Genomic DNA, 12,941 nt, shown 5'->3' on the forward strand with positions numbered 1-12,941 from the left:
CGCTCTACTTCTGAGTTCCACCCCAGCCCTCCTTTTTGTCTGTCGTCCGTCTGTCTGTGTGTATGTCTGTTTTGAAACAAGGTCTCACTAGTATGCAAGGATCTGTGTTAAGTTGCAGAGGCTAGCCTGGATCCTGGGATTCTTCTGTCTTGGCCTCCCAAGTACTGGGATTAAAGTCACGCATCATCATGCAGAGTTTGTGATTATTACTTACACAAAATTGTAAATCCTTGTTTCTTACTCTTTGTCTACACTCATAATGATTTCCTTGACTAGATTTGCCTTATATCCTTCTACTATCCTTGAAAAACATAATGTCCTGTGGACTCATAACACATTAAGTATTTTTCTGTATTTGATGTTACAATTTTTATTTGATTTCCTGAACACCCGTGCCACTGGGGGAAGGTGCCTGCCTTCTCCAGGTCCTTTAATCAAGACTCTCTTACTCACCAAGCCCTTTGCCTCTGGCATCTGAAAGCAAGCCCAGTGTGCTGGGTATCAACAAACACCCAGAACACAGTGGTTTCTTCTTCTTCCTCTCAGTTTGTCCTAACCTCTTCTCACTTGATCTTATTTCCTAGATTTCAAATTGTACTGAACCACACCTCAACTTTCCCCCCCGAGCTCTGACCCCATCAGCTGCGGGGCTCTTCCAATGTGAACGACATATTCTCTCCTGACTTACCCTCCGGCCCCAACTTAGCACCTCGAGGGACACCTGGTGAAGACAGTCCATTCTAATGCCATTTTCAAGGGCCTGCTCCTTGCTGTAGTCCTTCAGTAGAGTGCTGATAGAGCAGGACATGTCCTCTGCCCTCATTCCAGCCCCTGTACCTCTGGATTTATCATCAGATGCCTTCTTAACTATTTTTCTTGCTATACATTTTATCTAAGAAGGTTCTTTCCATCTGCCAATTAATTCTCCTCATTATATCTTCAGAGATACTCCAGGCATGTTCTCCCCCACCCCACCGCACCCCACCCGTACTCCTGCTGCTCTGGGCCCTTTTCCATCCAAGCACCACCTTTGCTCTCTCTGGTTCATACTTCTGACTGACTCAGGATGGACAGCATCACGGATTTATTCTCTGCAGCCAGTTTCAGATCTGCAGGTGTAGGGTTTTTTATTTTTTAAAAAAAGTGCTGCATTTACAGAACCAGAGATACAGACATAAAACAGTGAGAGGGCACCAAATATAGTTTAAATGTATACCATTTATGTTCAATAAAAAATTTGTTAAAAAAAACAGTGAGGCATTACTTCTCCTTTTAGCTACATCTTAGGCTCTGTGTCACACAGAGGGAAAAGGATAGATTTGGGGTGGCAAAGGGAGCTTTCCCTTGCGTCCTCCAAAATACGACCTCTCCCTTGTATGGAAGTCCATAGAGTGGTGCTGGGAAGAGCAGGCACAGACCCTGGGTGTGACTGACTTTGGCTCTGCACTCTAAAATTTACTATTTGTGTGGCCACATTCAAGTTTGTTAACATCTTTAAGCCTGATTTTCCTCATCTGAAATGGGGATAATATCCACTTAACAAGTTTATTATGAAGATTAGAATTCTAGAAAATGCATGTCAAGTCCTTTGACTTCCCACAGCTTGCTGCACAGTAAGTGCTCAGGGTTTTGTTCATTAAAGGCTTTGAGGTGGGAGGGACCAAGAGACAATTCATGTTCTCACTGTTTCAAATGCTTCCTTGGGGAAGGACCAGCTGGGAGTTGCCTGGCAGAGGAACTGGGGCTTCTCTCAGGGAGGCCAACAGTTCTGAAACAAAAGCGCATGACTTTCCTTGGACCAGGAGTTCTTACTGTGACCCCATGAGTGTGCTTTTGGGGAGGTCTTTCCCACTGTGATAATTGCACAGAAATATTGTGCATGCAGGCATACGTGCAATTTACTAGGACAAAGTCGAGCCTTCCTCGGGTTCTCCCAGGGGTCACTGACTCCGGAGAGGGTAGGAACTGCTGCTCTAGAGGCTTCTTGCCTCTGAAACCTTTTCCTCCGTCAACAGTGGCTGTGGGATGCAGTGGACACTCACTGCCTTGCTGTTACGTGCCTGTTTCTTTGGGCCTGCATAAATACAGCATTTTAAAAAATCACATAGTGCCTGCAGAGCTGAATCTGGGTAAGAGAACAAATCCATGGGACAGGCAGTGAGTGAGTGCTTCTTTTTCTAGCTAGATTTCAGGCCTAAGGCTCCTAGGCCAGGCCACCTCTGATTTCCCTTTTCTTTGCATCCTGTTGCCTGGGAAGTCCAAGATCAAGGGTCCTGCAGACCCCATATCTGATGAACTCATTCTTCATGGATGGTGGCTTCTCTGTGACCTTGAGTGACAGAAGGGGCAAGCAAGCTTTCTGGGATCTCTTTCAAAAGGGCAGTCATCTCAGTCATGGGGGCTTCGCCCTTATGACTCAGTCACCTCTCAGAGACCCCACCTTCAAACACCACCACATTGGAAGGGTTGCAGTTTCAGCATATGAATTGTGAGTGAGTGGACACGTAACTCATTCTGTAGCACCTGGCTTGGAGAATCGTGGCGAGACTACATGAGAGAATGCATGGGATCAGCATGTTAAGTGGGAAGGAACACATCTGGAAGCCAGAAAGGCTTTTCTGAGTATGAGATATAATACATCTATTATAGCTCTTCACATAGAGCAAAACCCAAAGCCACCCCCACGTCCTCCCTCCTGGGAGGGCATCAAGGTCTTCTTGACTTTGTATCTGAGTGTATGGCACAGATAGTACAAGTTGTTGTGCTTAGCCTCTATTTCTGCCCTTATAGGGATTATAGAGTGAAATGTTTAAAATTCCAGCTTTCTTTGCCACTAGAGAAGACATTGAGACACAATTCTGACTTTTGAAACATAGGCAAAAGTCAAGGGGAGGTTCATCTCTTCTTGAATGAAGATAAAGCCATCCAATCAAAAGCTGCTTGCGCTGGGTGTGGTGATGCACTCTTGTAATCCCAGAATTTGGGAGGCTGAGACCCAAGGATCGTGGTTCGCAGACAGCCTCAGCTACTTAGTGAGGCCCTCCGCAACTTAGACCCTGTTTCAAAATAAAGACTAAAAAATAGGGCAGGGGGTGTAGCTCGGAGGTCCAATGCCCCTGGGTTTTATCCCCAGACCCGCAAAAAAAATAAATAAATAAATAAATAAAATAAAACAAAAATAAAGCTGCTTGCTAGGCCAGGCATGATGGCACATGCTTATAATCCCAGCATTTGGGAGGCTGAGACAGGAGGATCACGGTTCATAGACGGCCTCAGCTACTTAAGTGAGGCCCTCTGCAACTTAGACCCTGTTTCCTTCCCCAGTACCGCAAAAAAAAAAAAAAGAAAGAAAAAAGAAAAAAGAAAAGAAAAAGAAAAAGAAGAAGAACAAAAAGCTGCTTGCTATGTACCCTTCTTCCTTCCCATAATGGAGACATGATGCCAGACTGCTTCAGGCATTGTGTGGCCATCTTTATCTCTCAATAAAAGCCACATGTATGAATGGTAGATTAATAAGACAGTCACCAATGAAGCCTCCCTGGAGAGCCGGCTCTCAACTTTCTGTTGCTTAAGACAAATAAGCACCTTATTTGTTTAACCCATTCTAATGGAACTTTCTGTAACTCTCAGCTGAATATAATCCTCAGTAATGCAGGATTCTGAGGTCTGGGAAGTCCCCGCTGAACTTGGGCTCAGAGGGTGGTGGAGACACTGTGTGGCGCAGGCCATCCCTTCCTTGCAGGAAGAACAATGGTTTCCCTTGACTCCATCTGGCTGAGCTCCTGGTCACTGCAGTGTCTTGGCACCTCCTCTGAAATATAGTGTGTGTTTTGTTTTTGTTTGTTGTTGCTTTTTTAAAACAGACACTGCTACTTTGCAGAACTTTACTTTTATACCCATTGGAAAAACAAGGATTTAAAATGCTGCCCTCATCAAAAAGCATTTTTAAAGTCTCAGTGTATGGAGGTTCTGCAGGGCTGTACAGATCAGGAGGTTTGATCTCTGCTCCCAGTGCTCACTCAAGTTGGAAGGGAAATGCATAGACCTCCTTTGACACCTCCGATCTGATGGAGAATACCAAACATAAGTCAGGGGTAGACTTGGGAGTATTTGCTTTTTGAGAATGTTTTAACTTCTAAGGAAGTATAAATTAATTTAGTATAAATTAAATCAGTAAATGTAGCCAAGGGAGTTGCTACAATGATGTGGCTCCCTGCTTGGGAGAGAAGTGCCTTTGGCTTGGGCCACGTTCTCTTCTCTCATTAGAATTGGCCCTTGGGGCTGTGACCAGGAGCTGCTGGAAAGGAGGCCTGTGCGGTTGGTGAGCCTGGGCCAGCTGGAGCCTGCTGATGGGGCCAGGCAGGGCCAGGTGCTGAGGCGGAGTTGGAAGCATTTCCTGTCATATCTCATCAGTCCCACCCTGTTCCCTGTCTCCTACCTCCCTTTACTTGCAGGAGAAGACACAGCAGCTTCAGAACCAGCTCAAGTGGGAAGTGTGAAATCCCATGTGTTTGACATGTTGCGGCTGCATGAAGTGATTTTGAGATTTTAATTTAAATTTTTAGGAAAAAAAAATCCTCAGCATGGAGATGTTGAAACTTCCCTATGTGGACAAGTGGTAGCCACTCTGCTCTTGTCCTTGAACGAGAAGTTGGGAGACCTAATTTTTTCATATCTGTCCTGTTCTTCCTCTTCCTGGTGTCTCTTCTCCTTCACCTTGCTTTCTGGGCACGTGTTCACTTACAGACCTTCCCTGCCTCCCTTCACCAGCTGCCTCCCCTACTTGTGGCCTTCATTCGTCTCTCTTGTGATATTTCTTACAGTGACCTTCCCCATATTTTTACTTTATTGCCATTGCCATTTCTTCCAGACACGCGCCTTCTGCTTTCTGGTAGCGAACACAATGCTGTTCCCTTAATTCCCGAGAACCGACCAGAGCCTCTTGATGCTGCTGTGCTCGCTCCTCCGCAGCTGTCCCGCTGCTGTCTGGCCGGCCGCATCTCATTTCCAGTGTGTCACGCCAGCTGGCAGGCTGGGCCAGCAGCACTCTGCAGTCTGAGCTTTGCTTGTTTCCTTTACTCCCTCACACATCCTGGTGGTGGCTCGAGTTCCATTAATGTTTTATTCGCTGCCCCCAGGAACCTTAGATGCTTTACCCTGGGGAACTTTCCCACCCCCCACCCCCCTTCCTCAGTGCAGAGCTTTGGGGCTGAAGAGATCATTTCATTTCCCAGAAACCTGGTGTCATCTGTCATCCAGCCTCCAATTAGCCGGAGCTCAGTGCAGCAGTTTGGGGGTGCCAACATCCCCCATGACCAAGAAGGGAAAACTCCCAGGGACTGTGACAGGCTGGCTCGTTATCCCTGAGCTGAGTGTCGGCCTTCTCATTAATCCAGCCTCCTGGGCTCTTCATTACAGCTTTTGGCCCGAGACAGGTCCTGTTTCATTGTGCCCATTTGGCAGGGCTGGAAATGAAGACCAAGGGAAGCAGGAGGCTTGTCAGGCTCCTAGAGCAAGCTGAGGGCTGAGTCCAGCTCTAGCTCGTACGTTGATTTCTGACCACTGGTGCAATGATCAGCTTCTTCTTTCACCCACAGAGGACTGCTGGAGCCTGCTCCAGGCTGCTGCTGGAGAAGGGAGGCTAAAGGACTCAGGCAGTAGCTCCTGCAGCTTCGTATGCATTAGCTTAGGATGCTGTTACCAAAGCCAAACAGGAAAGAAAAAACGACGGGAATGGGGCAGTGACTTCCCCTGTGCCAGGAACTGTGGTAGGCACTTTTCATCTCCCAGTAGGCTAGAAGTTCAGGAGTGAGTCTCCCTATTTTACAAATGAGGATTCTGAGATTAAGAAATAACTTTCCCTGTGACATCGTTAATAAATGGCAATTAGTCTTCCTCCCTCGTACTCAAGTCCTGCAGGGTCTAATTGCAGCCTCTTCAAACCTGGATCCCCAGTAGATCCTCTGTCCTAAGTGTTTTTGGCTAGAATTGGGTCTATTAGTCAAACTCACTTAGGTTTCTTCTTAGGATCCTTTAATTGTCATAATTATTGTTTTGCTCTTATGCTTTTATGAGTCTTTCTGTTCCGCTCTGGTAAACACACAATTTTCACTGAATCTAAATCTAAATATAGACACCAGATTCTGTATTAAAAAAAAAATCTTTTCCACCAAATCTGATGATCAGCCAGGCTTGGGAATAATACCTCTGGGCCACAAATTAATATAATAAATTCTTTACTTTTCACATGGGATTGTTTTCCGCATGTGGAATGTTTATTTAAAAGAAAAAAACTTAAATACACATTGACTACCCCAATCACGCCATAGCCTCTGTATCTCTGCATCACATATCAGATTGATGCCTGCTCATCTCACTGAGATACACTTTGATTCAAGAAGGTAAATCTTGTACAGTTGATCAAAGAAAAAACTCCAGCCATTTATCTTTGGCTTTGGAATGTGCCATGTGACTTTATCTTGTTTGGGATTATCTGTGCCACAGCATTAATGTGCTAACTGCAGCTTATTTATTATAAAAAAAATCCCTGTTTTAGAACTTACTCGCAAGGGATCCATGATGCTTCCCTCATTCCTTAGCTTAAAACTAAATCTCTAAGTTCTCTGCCCTGCCCTAGACCTTAATAACCTCCTCACCTACAATTAGTGTCATCCTTCCTAAGTATTTATCAGCTCCCAACAGGAGACCTCCTTATGGAACTGTCAGAAGCTTAAGCCATGTTGAGACGTCCTTCTTCCTCATTCCTGTGTCTTTGTGACATTCATCTTACCAAGTCTGCAATCCAAAGGCTCTTCTTAATATTTCTTAAAATCTCAGTGAAACTCTATCAGGACATAGTCTTTCCATACTGGCTCAGATTGGAAGGTTTAGTCAGTGATGTGCTGGTGATATTTCTGAGGAGGAATGACACGCTGATTGTTGTGTCCTGACTTCCACTGTGTAACTGCTCTTATTATAGCAGATTTCAAGCCACCAACCTGTTAAACAACTGAAAAAACCTGAAAGTGATCATCAGCTCTCAGGAGCCAGGGCAGGTAGGCTACAGCACACCAGCAGGTGTAGTTAATCGTTCAAGGGAGCACTCCACTCAGTTGTGGTGTTTTGCACAAAAGAAGATCATGCCAGGCGTGGTGGCACAGGCTTGTAATCCCTGCGCTTGGGAGGCTGAAACAGGAGGATCACACAGGTTCGAAGCCAGCCTCAGCTACTTAGTGAAGTGCTTAGAAACTTAGTGAGACCCTGTTTCCAAATAAAATGTAAAATAGGTGTCTGGTAGTATAGCCCAGAGGTAGAAAGCCTCTGGGTTGCACCCCCAGTACCACTAAAAAAAAAAAAAAAAAAAAATCATGATCACAGCCCTTCCTTAGCAGGACAAACCATTTGACTTCTATGAGCCTCAGTTTCCATATCTGAAATGGAAATAATGGTGTCTATATGAGAGGATTTGGTGAGATGATTGCTATCAGAGGCCTGAGGCCTGGCATAGATTAAGAATGAAGCAATTGATTATCCCCCTCTTTGACCTGATGGAGACACAAGGTAGGGAGCAGTGGAGGAATTTTGGACTTTGGGTGCCATCTAGATGAAAACACCCAGTGGTGGCAAGAGATGCAGCTGGGGCTAAGCCGGGGGAGAGCCATGAGGCCAAGGATTTAGATTTGGGAAGCACAATATTAATAACACATTATATCCATATTGACTCTTTAAAATACTAGGGTGCTTTCACTGGTGCTTGTCAGAGGCATGGCAGTGGCCAAACTCTTTTAGGAAGAAGAATAGAAAGCTTGGTTTAATCACTGGTAGCTGGTACCTAAGTCTTCCCAGGTTTCCTCCTCCCCTGCGTTCATTGCTCTCCTTCTCGTTCTGTTCTTCAATTTTTATATCCAGATCACTGACATATCCTTATTGCTTTTAATGAGATCATGTCTATTTTTTATATACTACATTAACATTAGACATATGATTTTGAAATGGAGCTGAAAAGTAATTTCTTCAGAGTCTCCACAACTTTCCACACTGACATTTCACCAAAAATTATGTTAACAATGGCAGTGTTCTCTGCTTATTGGCCAGCATATATTGACAGCTATAATAACTATCAAATTTTAGGGATAATATAATTGAATCTTATTTCTTGCTTATTTCCTGGTTGGTAAGGACCCAGAAGCCAAGGCCTTTCCATTCAGTGGCTCTGCTATCCCTTAGGGCCTTGGAGTTCTTGTCTGGAACCTTTGCTTCCAGCTGTTAGAAGATAGGAGAGTGCATGGAAGACGGATGTGGGATGAGGTCAAGAGTCAGTCTTGGGAGTGGCATGTAACACATTTCATTTGCTAGAGCTTGGTCACATGATTGTTCCTAACTGCAATAGAGATTGGGAAATTGAACAGAGTTATGTGCTTCAGAAGAGGGAATGGGTTTGGTGAGCACCTGACCAGGCTCTGCCTCAACCTTACATAGATTGATGGAATCATTATCCTCATGGATAGAATAGGTCAATCTAGGTCACCAGAGGAGATTTCTTCTACTAGCACTAGGGTGTTCTGTTGAGGAGTGCAACTTCATTCCCACAGTTAGATTGAGATTTCCTCTAAGCTGATTTATAGTTGTTGGGTTTACTGTATTACATGAGTTCCCAGAACTTTCCAGGACTGGAGTGTTTTGCTTAGTATACCAGCTGGTTTCAAGTTAACACTTGAAGTTGGTAATAATATTTGCTGTTGTGTTTATAATTATCATGTTGCTAATAGTCCACGGGTGGGGAGTTTTCACTTTAATGAAACATGGAACTTTTCATTTTAATTTAGTCACTTGTTGTCTGACATGGTCATGGTTCAGACAGTCTTTTACGGGTTGTTTTAGTCACTTGGCTACATGAAGAAAATTGACTTCTCATCTCAAAACAAGTTTGGCATGAAGAGTCCTGAAGGGGTTGGCAGAATGTCTAGTGAGTTATTGGGCTGGGATGGAACAAGCAAACTGTCATCAGTGAAATTCATGGGATCCAAACAAATAGCACAAAAGAAAGTTTCCATTAGTCCAGTACCACTGTCTAAAGTGGGGAGTTGTGAATTTTGGTAAGAGGGTGTCAACAGAGTCTACAAGTGGTGAGGTCCTACATTACTGGGCCATTACTCCATTCCTCGCAGGCCCCAAGCAGCAAGTGGGGAAACAGAGGCTAAGACAGCCTTCCTCAACCCCTCGTGGGAGAGGGGCATGGCAAGGGGTGGACAAGGCCCTAAGTAGTAACGTGGGTTTCAGAGCTCAATGCTAGCTGTAGGGTGCTAACTGTAGGACATAGCAAAAAAAAAAAAAAAAACGGAGGCAGAACTCTGGTGATCTGGCTATCCTGAGACTCCATAGAAACTCAAGGGCTATACCAAATAGAGCTAGGTCTCACCCCTGGAGAGAGAACTCTAGGTGTGCCTGACCAGGGAGACTTGATTACTCAATGAGAGGCTTTGTGTACAGGCTTTGGAGTAGGATAGACACTAAGTCTAAATCCTTACTTCATCCTTTCCTCGCTCTGTGACCTTGGGCAAACTATTTGATTTCTTTAATAGTTTTAGATCTATTAAATGTGGAAAATATTATGCACCCCTTAGGGTAGCTGTGAGATTTAACAACATAAAAATATGTAAAGCACTCTGGGAGCATGCACCTAGGCAGTAATCTTGAATAAGTGGTGGCAAACATCTATTGCAAAGTCCTACAAAAGCAGCAAGAACAAAACAGCTGCCAGGCAGGGCTTAGGAAGGCAGAAGCTGAAATCCAGGCACTCCTGATGCCTGGTTTACAAAGCCTGTGCTTTGTGAGTTAAGCCATCGCCAGGAGGGCTGGTCCGTTGGTGAGCCTCCTGGCTTCCCAGCTGTGCTTCCCACAAACCCAGTTGACAGAGGCTGAGCACTGCTTCTCAGTTAGGTGTCTTTAAGATGGAAAGTAGGGCTATTAAGTCAGCCTACATCCTGGCCATTCAGCTTCTTTTGCAATTTCCACTTCCCAGCTTGAGGGCTGGTCCTTTCTCCTGGCTTCCTGCAACATAATTGTCACACATTGTCTTCTGACACCTGTGTAACTAGAGGCACAAATCCCTAAGATGGTAGGAAAGGGCTTTTCCTGTGCTGGTTCTCAAATCCTAATGGCTGGAAGGTTGAACATAGATTGCCTTGCCCTTGAGCTTCAGACCCTGTGAATTCTGGAGAGTTGCCCAGGCCTTGGAGAGGGGGCGGCTAAGACAGGCAGGATGAATTATGAAAAGAAAGGGGTATCTTCAGGACACTCAATTTTACAGGCCTTGTACAAAAAGTTAATGGAAGGACATAGAACGGGACTAGAGCCAACAGGAGGCAAGATTGTGAGCAGTAATGATGGAGGGCTTTTGGGTTCTCTGCTTGGTGAAGGCAGTCTATTATAAAGAGGAATGGAGAAGGCAAGGATGTAGCCAGGAGAATGTGCATTAAGTTGGGAGATATGTTACCCTTCCTTCCTTCCTTCCTTCCTTCCTTCCTTCCTTCCTTTCTCTCTCTCTCTCTCTCTCTCTCTCTCTCTCTCTCTCTCTCTCTCTCTCTCTCTCTTTCCTTTCCTTTCCTTTCCTTTCCTTTCCTTTTTTTTATACCAGGGATTGAACTCAGGAGCATTCTACCTCCAAGCTACATCCCAGCCCTTCTTATTTTTTATTTTGAAGCAGGATCTTACTAAGTTGCTGAGGGTCATGTTTAATTGTTGAGGTTGGCCTCAAACCTGTAATCCTCCTGTCTCAGCCTCCCAAGTACTGTGATTACAGGCCTCTGCCACCATGCCTGGCTAGATGATTCTTATAAGAACCAATAATCAAGAAAGGGAAGGGGATAGTAAAAGCCCTAAGTTACTTTAATAGTCATAAATATAAAAGCTGCTGTAAGTTGCCTACTCACTGTGTGCCATAGGGATTCATATACATCGTCTCTCTGTGAGATTGTGCACAAGCTCATCTTACATATGTGTCCACAAGGTAGAGAGATTAAGCATGCTGGCTGTGTTCTTAGTCTTTGAAAGATTAGAACCCAGGTGCAACTCTTCCATCTACACTGCTCTAAGAAGGCTCTGGAGCTCAGACCTGAAGAAAGTTGTCTATGTGGCCACAGTTAAACCATTAACAAATTATTGAGTAGAGACAGGAGAATGTCTAGCACTTGGAAAGGCAGGAATGGGCCAGTTCAGGAAACTATAGACTCGAAAGCTTTGATCTTATCACCTGGCAACATTCTGGAGTCTTAGCTTTTGCACTAACCAATGTGTAGCCTTGAACACATCATATAACCCCCTGGACTTCACTTTGTCTGTAAAGCATGCACTTATATAATTTGTAAGGTTCCTTCTAGTTGAAAATATTTCATCCTAGTAAGTTTCTTTAACATGACCCGACCGTTGGCACTTCGTCCCTTTCTCCATCAGATAACTCATTTCATCATATATCAAATGTCCAGACTTTCTTCACAGGGCAAATGGCCAGCTTGAGTGTGAAGTGAAGTAGTTGTGGGTTCAGACCTTCCCTCTTATACCTCCTAGTCAGATGGCCTTAAGCAAATGCTATAAACTCTCTGTCCCTCGGTTTCCCCTTGTAAAAATGTTGATCTTTCGCACAGTTCCATTATTTCACAGCATAAATGCTAATCCCCATACTTTATTGATTCTAAGATACTCTCCTGCATCCCCCCCCCCCAATTTTCCATCTCTGAGATCAGGATGCATCTTATAGTTTATGGTGTGTAGCAGTTTAATTGGCAGCAGTTTTTTCTTGCTTAATGTCACATAAACTAATGATGCATTTTACAACTCATTAAAAATGGTATTTCCCCAGCATGATTCTCACCCCTGAGGTTGTCACTTCCCCTCTGGGACGCCGCCTTCCCTAACTTCTTGTAGTCTCTTACCTCTTCCGCGGCAAAGCAGAATTAACGGATGGAACAGCTGGGGAGGGGATGGTCTCAGTCATCATCTTGTCTGGCTAGTTTGTTTTACTGATGTTGAAAACAAAGGCCAGAAATGGGATGGAAAATAAGAAAAGACCCCAGAGGAAAGTCAGGTCTTTGGGTTCCTAGTCCAGAGCTCTTTCCCAAGTCAGCAGTGTTATTAGCATGGAGCAATACAACAGCTATGACTCAGTGATTCTGCAGATGCCTGGACCCCAGTTGGATGGTGAATTCTTCCAAATCTCTGTATGGATTTTGAGAGAACAATTTTAATCCTGGAGCCTCTAAGTTGAAATGACTAGATAGTTAACTATTCTTCCCATTTGTACCCAGAATCATAGAATTTTATATTTGGAGGGATTTTTTTTTTTTTTTTATGTGTTGGTGATTGAACCCAGGGGCATTCCTTCTCTGAACTATACTCCCAGCCCTATTTTTTTCTTTATTTTGAAACAGGGTCTTAGTAAGTTGCGAAGAGCCTCACTAAGTAGCTGAGGCTGGCCAGGAACCCGGATCCTCCTGTCTCAGTCTCCCAAAGACTGGGATTAAAACTGTGCACCACCACACCTGGGTTTTTTTTTTTTCCCCTCTTAATAATGTGGGAACTATACTATATGGCCTCACCTTTGCAGTCATCTGAATTTGCAAGGGATACTCTCCGGGGGCAGTTCTTGTGTATACAGTCTCAGCAGCTGACAGCATGTGGATGATTGTGTCTTAAATTGTGAATGGTTTCTGCGATTTGGCTGCTCCCAGATTTGTACAGCTGAGCCCAGCGACAAATCAGTCACACAGTCCAGACGCACCATTGATTCATTCACTCACTCCATCACCCAGCACTTATTGGCCATCTGCCATCTACCGGTCACAAGTACGCACATGATCTCAACTAATTCTCTCAATAGCTTTATGAGGCTGGTGTTGCATGCATTTTGCAGAAGAGAAAACTGAGGAATAGTGATGCTAAGTTAC

General features: G+C 44.4%; 1 protein-coding gene across 11 annotated transcripts in view; it reads left to right on the forward strand.

Annotated features, from left to right (window-relative positions):
- The window catches only part of KALRN (kalirin RhoGEF kinase), a gene marked incomplete at both ends in the record, with an annotated part of 686,722 nt that overhangs the window by 155,504 nt on the left and 518,277 nt on the right, over positions 1 to 12,941 (forward strand). The window lies entirely within an intron of this gene.

The sequence above is a fragment of the Muscardinus avellanarius genome (genome assembly GCF_963383645.1).
Source record: "Muscardinus avellanarius genome assembly, chromosome: 5".
NCBI classification, from domain to species: Eukaryota; Metazoa; Chordata; class Mammalia; order Rodentia; family Gliridae; genus Muscardinus; species Muscardinus avellanarius.